Here is a 7,826-nt window from a genome sequence, read left to right as displayed (position 1 = left end):
TGAGGTTGGTACTGCAGAGCTGCTGCTCTTCTTGGTGCCTTCTGCACCTTCTCTCCCTTGGATGTCTGGGAGTTAGGATGCCTGCAGGGACCCAAGGGTGGCAGGCACACCTATGTTGGCTACATGGATGGTTCATAAGCCGTGGACCCTGTGAGGCCTGATCTTGAAAGCATTTGTCTAAAAAATATTACTACCCGAACATGCTCTTGAATGGACTTTTTGGGAAAGGCCACCAGGAAACACCTCTCCTTTCACACCTACTCTTGAACTATCCTCCAGCCAAAACACCTGTAGACCTATATGGCCAACCTATGGAAGTGATCTTAATGTGCACGTTGAATCCAGAGCTTTAATTCCCCAGTTGCCCACTTGATGTATGTGCTGGTTGGAGGTCTGGTGAGAGCCGGCAGGTTTCTCTTCTAGCAAAAGAACAACAGGGCAGCAGCAAAGCTCTGTGAACTCCAGCCTGAGCAGCAAGCTCCACCTTGAGCCTACTGGTGTGGCAGCCCCACCCCAGACAGGACCAAAGCACCAGCACCTCTTCCTGACTGCACCAAGCACAGCGCAGCAGCTGTTGCATAGCAGCTTAATCCCATTTTCCCCCTTTGGAGGAGCCTCTCCTGAACCTAATATGCATTTGATATCTTTATCAAATACATCTTCTATGGTTTCTAAAAGTTCATGATAAAAAGTCCAAAGTTATTTCTCCCCTTTTCTGTCACTACAAATCCACGTCAGCAAATGACAGGAGACCATCCCTCACTCCTATGCATCAAAGCATGTATTTCCTCTTCTGCAAATGTCCTTAGTGTTGTAAGTGCTTGGAATAATTTAAACTTTCCCTCTAATATGTTGAAATACTTCAGAATCTGTAGATTCTGACAACAAGAACTTCTATGGATATATTTAGTACACCAAGGAAGGCTTAGGCAAGGAATTAATTACTATGGTTGGCCCAAACTGACAAGCACTGACCCACTGAGGCAAGAGCAGCTGGCAAGCAAGACAAGTAACAGCAGTTTAGTTCTCTCCAGTCCCTCTTAGAATGATGACCAGTCTTGCACAGTGCTGCACTAAACTCTGGGCATTTAAAAGTTTCATAGCTTTTTGTTTTACTGAAAGAATATCTCATGTGAAGCTTCCATTGTGGAAATTAAGAAAAAAAAGTGGGGGGGGAGAAAAAAAAAGAAAAAAGAAAAGGAAAAAAGAAAAGAAAAAAATTTAAAAACCCTCAAACAAACAAAAAAACTTCCAAACACCCAAGAAATAAAGCATTCAGAGTACAGGTAGCCTTCTATTCTATCACATTGTAGGGACCCTTGCCTTAGCCCTGGTGTGACAATCCCATCTTGGGCTGCAGGATGGCCTCCCAGTCCAGCTGTGCCCAGGGTCTCCTGCCTTGGTAGCACAGCTGCAAGCGATGGTGCGAGAACTGCGTCACTGGTGCGTGCCAGCACACACCACACCACGGAGAGTAGCTCTGACTCCCTTCCCAGCAGGTAAGACAAAGTAAGACACAGACATCTCTAATGAGGAACTGAAAAGATTAATGTTCTGCATTGAAAGAGAAAAGGTTAGAAAAATAACTAGTTCTCTTCTCTCACTGCATTTGGTGTCTTGCCTGACTTTTTGGGCTATATTTATAACTAATGAATGTTGATGCTTTTTTCTGCATATCTGGAAGTTTCCTTCCTTTGACTAACACATTCATCCTGTAAATGTGCAACTCCTCAATGCAGATACACTATAGCTAGCCCACATCTTACTCGGAACAGTAGCATAAGCACAAGGCGAGGTGGCAAGCACTTATTCCGTGTAAGCAGCAGGAGGAATCTGGTGAACTGAATTGTTGATGGTGCAGAGTTTGCCTCAGGAACATTAATACCAGCAACGTGATTGTTTTCTGTCTTTTGGTATCAGCACTGTTACATCCACATATTAAACCAGAGAAATAATGAGCTCTCAATTTTTCCTACAGTTGCAGACCGATTGCAATTACTGTGAAGATTACCTCTCCAAAGCAAAAACACACTGCTTTTAGCATTGGCAGAGAAAGCCCCAAGGCAGCTGGCTCTGCTAATCAGAGGTAGCTCCTGAAGGAAGATCCCCTGCGACCCTATTGCCTGCAAGGTGACTGCCCACACTCTATTACAGAGAGCTGGTGAGCCCATGGAGTGCACTGTGGCTTGGGGGAGCTGGACCAGGAGGAGTCTGAGTCCTGACTGGAGATTGCCCAGAGTTACAGTGCAGAGGCTTCATCTGTTCTCCTGAGCATCTCTATACAACCAAGAGCTTTCAGGGGGTGAACTCAAGGCTAAAGTTTCAGTAGTTTAAAGTGAACCAGCAGATAGGTAACAGCTAGCAAAACACAGTTTATTTGTGGACTTCTTCCTAGGACCAAAGAGGGACAATTAGCAATCTCCTTTGGGCAGTCATATTTGAATCTTTCTGGACACTGACGGGAGATGGGCCTCACAACAGCAGGCCTTTGCTTTGGGCAGTGCCAACTTATGAGCCAGGAACAGACTAAACAGAGCAAATAACAGTGCCATAAAAGTATTAATAACTTCACTGCTGCTCTCCTATGCCAGCCAGAGCATCAAGACAGACAAATGGCTTTTCACTGCTCAGTTTAACAAAAGGCACTTGACTTAATATCATTTTGTGTTTCTCCTACACCGAAGGTGGAAACACACAGAAATAGCATTTTATTTCCTTATTTCTGCCTTTTGGAATGAAACCATAATCACTCCACTCCCGAGGAGGAGTTGAAATTTGACATGGGACTTGGGGTTGGAACTAGAGGATCTTTAACGCCCCTTCCAAGCATTCTGTGATTTTATGACTGCCTGGGAGGGCTGGCTCGTCTGCAGACTGCTAGGGAAAGTCAAGTGGACAAGGCTGTGGGATGAGCAGCACCTAAAATACTCTTCAGGCACCTCATGTTACAGAGTGGGCCTGTTCTGCAAGCACCGAAAAAGCTGAAGTTATGTACACCAGAGACCAAACCACAGTGAGAGTCGGTAAGTAGCCAAACCAAAGCAGAAACATGCATCATGGCATGTGCTGGTTTTGGCTGGGGTAGAGTTAATTTTCTTCACAGTAGCTGTGAAGAACGCACTTTGGATTTGTGCTGGAGACAGCACTGATAATACAGAGATGTTTACATTATTGCTGAGTAGCTCTTACACAGAGTCAAGGCCTTTTCTGCCCCTCACACCAGCGACTGGTCTGGCAGTGCAAAGAGATTGGGAGGGGACACAGCCAGGACAGCTGACCCCCACTGACCACATGGATATTCCAGACCATATTTCATCATGCTCAACATATAAAGCTGGGGCAAGAAGAAGGAAGGGAGGCCGTTAGAAGTAATGGCATTTGTCTTCCCAAGTCACTGTTACATGTGATGGAGCCCTGTTTTCCTGGGGACAGCTGAACACTTGCCTGCTCATGGGAAATGGGGAATTAATTCCTTCTTTTGCTTTGCTTGCATGGGCAGCTTTTGCTTTACCTATTAAACTGTCTTTATCTCAATGCATGAGTTTTCTTGCTTTTGTTCTTCTAATTCTCTCCTCCATCCCATGGGGAGGGAGGGAGTGAATGGCTGTGTGGGGTTTAGTTGCTGGCTGGGGTTAAACCACAACATGGCAGTGAAAAAAGACCCCTCATACTGTAATCCAGTGATGACCTCTTCAGAGCTGTGCATATAGAGCCCATTCCTGAGCATTCATTAATCTTCACTCATAAGAAGGTAGTTAGTGAAACTAGAAGAGAAAACCCTCAGCACTGACAAAGATTGTTTTTTAAACACCATAATTATCCTGTGTGACTCACTGCCACACCATTATCACTGCTACCAAGAAGTTAGATATAGATTTTTTGGAAAAAAAAACATAGTGTTTTTATGAGTCAGAAGACTGTACACAGCTGTATTAGACAGGGAAGCCAATGCAGGATACCTCTTTCTTTCCTTGGAGCATCGGTCATGAGCAGGATTATGAAGCTCTTCTGCAATTCTACATTTTCTTTGAGTCATCCCCTCTGGCTGAGCCACTGGGGTGCTCCACCCAAAAGGGCTGGGGTTTGGCTTAGTGCTGATGCCAGGATGCTGCAGTACGTCCAGCAGAGGCTGTTCCTGGGAGTGCAGCCCCACGTGGGGCCGTGGGTGCTCAGACTCTCCCAGCATCCCGGCTTACAGCCACAGGCTGCAGCTTTGTTGACCACCAGCAGGACTGGGCTCCAAGAGGAAATGGGGAGATGCTGCTCCAGTGCCACCCACTGCAGTGGGGCACATCCAGCCGTGCCACTGGCAGGAGGGATGAAGACAGGGGATGTATCAAACTCAGCAGAGCACCTACTACATGAAAAATCTCTTTTCAAATACATTTCCAGAGCCGGTGTGCATCCATTCTCACTCTGGGCAGCAACACCTTGTCCTCTCACATTCCACAGACAGGCCTGTGGGCTGCCATCACTGCTCTGTCACTGACATCCCATGTGCCCTGTGGCAGCCTCCCGTGCACCCCACCTCCCTCAACAGCCCTTCCACCAGCAGAAGTCAAGTCTCTGCGACTCCAGCTGCAGTCATCCCATGATGCAGGTCTTGCCTGTGTACAGGGAAATAGGTTCCTCTTACTACAGTTATGCCCAGCACCCAGCTTAGGATGGTGTTCACCTTAGTCAGGGTCCTAGATGCTGAAGTAATAAAAATATTCAGTCCAAGTAATAAAAAAAAATAAAAATCAGTACAAGTAAGCAGAGCCCACGCACCCTGAGAGCAGATATGCTGGTCAGAGCACTCAGACCAAACCTGTTCATGAGATATCACCTATATGTGCAACCTCAGGTCTGGGTTGGGGCACATCAGATCAATCCCCATATGAGTAGAAAAGCTCCTGCAGCAATTCCCTGTCAAATTTTGAGTCTGTGCTCAAAACCACCAGAGATTACAATTTTAAGAGGTAGGGTTTCAACAAAGGCAAAACAGCATTTTATTCCCCTGTGTTCTAATTCTAATTTAACACTTTTGAAAACGTTCAGCAGGAATCAGGCCACTGGCATGGAAAATTGCTACATGTAGCACAATTAAAAGGAGTGAAGCAGAAGGTCATTGAGCAGCATTCTGCAGTAGTGTTGAGCAAGCGATCCATAAGCATTGCTGCAGGAGTAGGACAGTGAAAGTATTACAGGCTTTCAGATGTTAAACAGAACATCTGTTCATCAGATCTAGCAAGCCAAATGCTATGGGGTTTTGGCTTTCAGGCATTTTCCATGGTGAGACATTCCCCCACAAAACCACTTTGCTCCCTGTCACCAACCACCAGCCACAAGGAACTACTCTGTGGCTTCAAGCAGCTGTGGTGGCCCAGATCCCATGGCACTCACAGCCCCAGGCCCACAGCACTCACTCCGCAACTCAATCTGGGAGAAAAGGGTCCCAAAGTTGAAAATAAGTGCATGCAGGAACTCTTGATTTCTGGCTCTCAGAGGCTTGGCTTAATAGAAATAAATAAATTAGTCTGAAGCTCCATAACACTTGTGCAACTGCCCTGCAGATGACTCGGATGGAGCTGTTCTTTGCATCTTCAGGAAAAAGCACTTAGAGCCAGGTTTTGAAACCTGAGCAGCATGCAAATAGCAGTGAGATAATAAGATGCTGTTCTGAATTACACCTTAAACCGCTGCTCATCTTCTAATGCGCTTCAGGGATGCAGAGTAGAAAACCAGTGTAGCGGTTCTCACCATTTGCTGTCCCAGCAGACAGCCCAGAATAGAGGCTTGCACTGAAAAGTTCACAAGAAACCATAGGTAAATCAGAGTTCACTGAGGCAAGTAGATGAGTAAGACTCAGGGCAAGTATTTGAGGGGGTGCAGAAGAGAAAGGGGAGGTCTGTGAGGCAGTATGATTTCAAGGCAGACAGAAAGCAGAGAGAGATTTCAGTTCACAGCCAGGGAAATGCATAAATGCTGCATCCACCCCAGCAATTTTCACTTGATATCATTTCATGGTGTGTCTGTATATAGCAGTTGAAGTACCTCTGAAAGCTATAATGAAGAGTACCAGAATGCAGCCTAATTTCTTGGCTCACTGTTCGGGCTATAATTTTGTGGGCCTTGCCTCAGCTCAGTGTTCCAGTGCTTTTAAGTAAAAATGGTTCAGATGTTTTTAGCTTCATAGCTCTTTGAAGAAAACATGACTCGTGTAATCACACCATCTCAAACATACAGTAGCAAAAATTTTGAGCCCAGTGACCCAAGTCTGACAGGGGGAGTAGGAGCAAGCCTAAAGAGGATGTCATTATTCCAAGCCCCATGCAAACTAGCAGCATGAGGAGGAAAAAGGCAGCAGCTCAGGCTCCACTGCTGCCAGCTCTCCCTGATGTGCTACTGTGCTTTCTTGGAGAACTCTCCTGCTCAGCCAGGGAGTAAAAGAGGAACAGACAGTATTACAGTGGTGGGAGGAAGGCAGGGGTCTCAAACTCATGGGAGGGCAGACCCTACTCCTCCCATTGCTCCTGGAACAACTAATTTATGAAAAAAAAGTGGAAATGTGATCTTCTGTTGTCTTTCCTAAAGTAGAAACTAAGTGTCCTGGAACATTCTTGCTCTACTCATGGGTCATGCCTCAGGGCTAGAAAGTCAAAATTTAGCAGAGGCAACACTCCTGCATAACAGTTTGTTATGTGTTGTGGGATACATGGCCATCTCAGTAAGAAGCAATTAGGACTGTCCAAGTCTATTTAGGAAGCATGATATCTCCCCAGTGAGCATCCTCTCTAGTGATGTGGATTTTTGCCGCACAGTCACACCACAATCTGGAAAGGAGAGGCATCCAGAGCCACTGCCTAGTGAAAACATTGTGTGTGCATGCAGTCTCTTACCTCGGACAGGAAAAGAGGATTAAAAATGCCTGGTAGCTGTGAGACGAGCTTATTGCTCAGAGCTGTGGACAGCCAGATTGGAGCAGGAATCCCAGGTATAGGATATAATGCATCGGTATATTATATATTACTGATGATGCCAAGACCCCAACAGCCTCTCAGGATGGAGGAGGTGTGAGGGAAGAAGAGGGGCACAGGCACCACAGAAAGAGCTGATGCCACAGCAGACATTTCTAAGAAGGGATCCTGTTTGCTGAGGTTCCTCAGGCTGAGGCGATGGGGAGGAATGGGAGAAGGAAGTATATTGTCTTGAGAAGAGAATGTAGCTTTAGCGTTTGGCTTTGGCACATAGAACCCCTCCTCCCGTTCAAATTGAACAACTGTCCCCACAACCAGTCTTGCCTCCAGCAGTGCTTTGCTCCCTTCCAGTAATGCAGAGCTGTCCCACGTGGAAGGAAAAAAACTCCACCCCCTCCCTGCCCCCAGACGTGTCTGTGGCAGGTGCTAAACCATAACCAGCCTTTCTGAGATTTAGGGCCACTTTGATAAATTACTTGACTACCCCGGCTCCTGAAAGGTTGTGCCTCATGAGAGGGCATGGCGAGAACCCCAGCAGCAGAGATTATCACAGACCAAACAGGTTCATTTTCCAAGGAGTAAAAGAGGGACAGAGTAAAGACAGTCCTGCTGCTCCATGATTTCTTTGCATGAAAATGTGAACAGGTTTCCCTGAAGAGCATAACGATACTTTTGAACATCGATGCCCTTTTTCTCACATAGGTATTTTTCCTCTCTTATCTCCTGAAACTGCTCCACTCGGATGAGCCCCTTGGGCTCCCTGTGCATGGTGTAGCATGAAGCTTGTGGGGAGACACCATGAGGTGAGGTATAGCAGTGTGATCCCCTGACCCTCTCCACAGCCCTTCCTCTGTCAGGCTTCCCTGC

The sequence above is a fragment of the Neopelma chrysocephalum genome, unplaced genomic scaffold, assembly GCF_003984885.1.
Source record: "Neopelma chrysocephalum unplaced genomic scaffold, ASM398488v2 Primary Assembly neopelma1_60, whole genome shotgun sequence".
In the NCBI taxonomy this organism is placed as follows: Eukaryota; Metazoa; Chordata; class Aves; order Passeriformes; family Pipridae; genus Neopelma; species Neopelma chrysocephalum.
The sequence above is the reverse complement of the archived record's forward strand: the minus strand, read 5'-3'. Positions refer to the sequence as shown.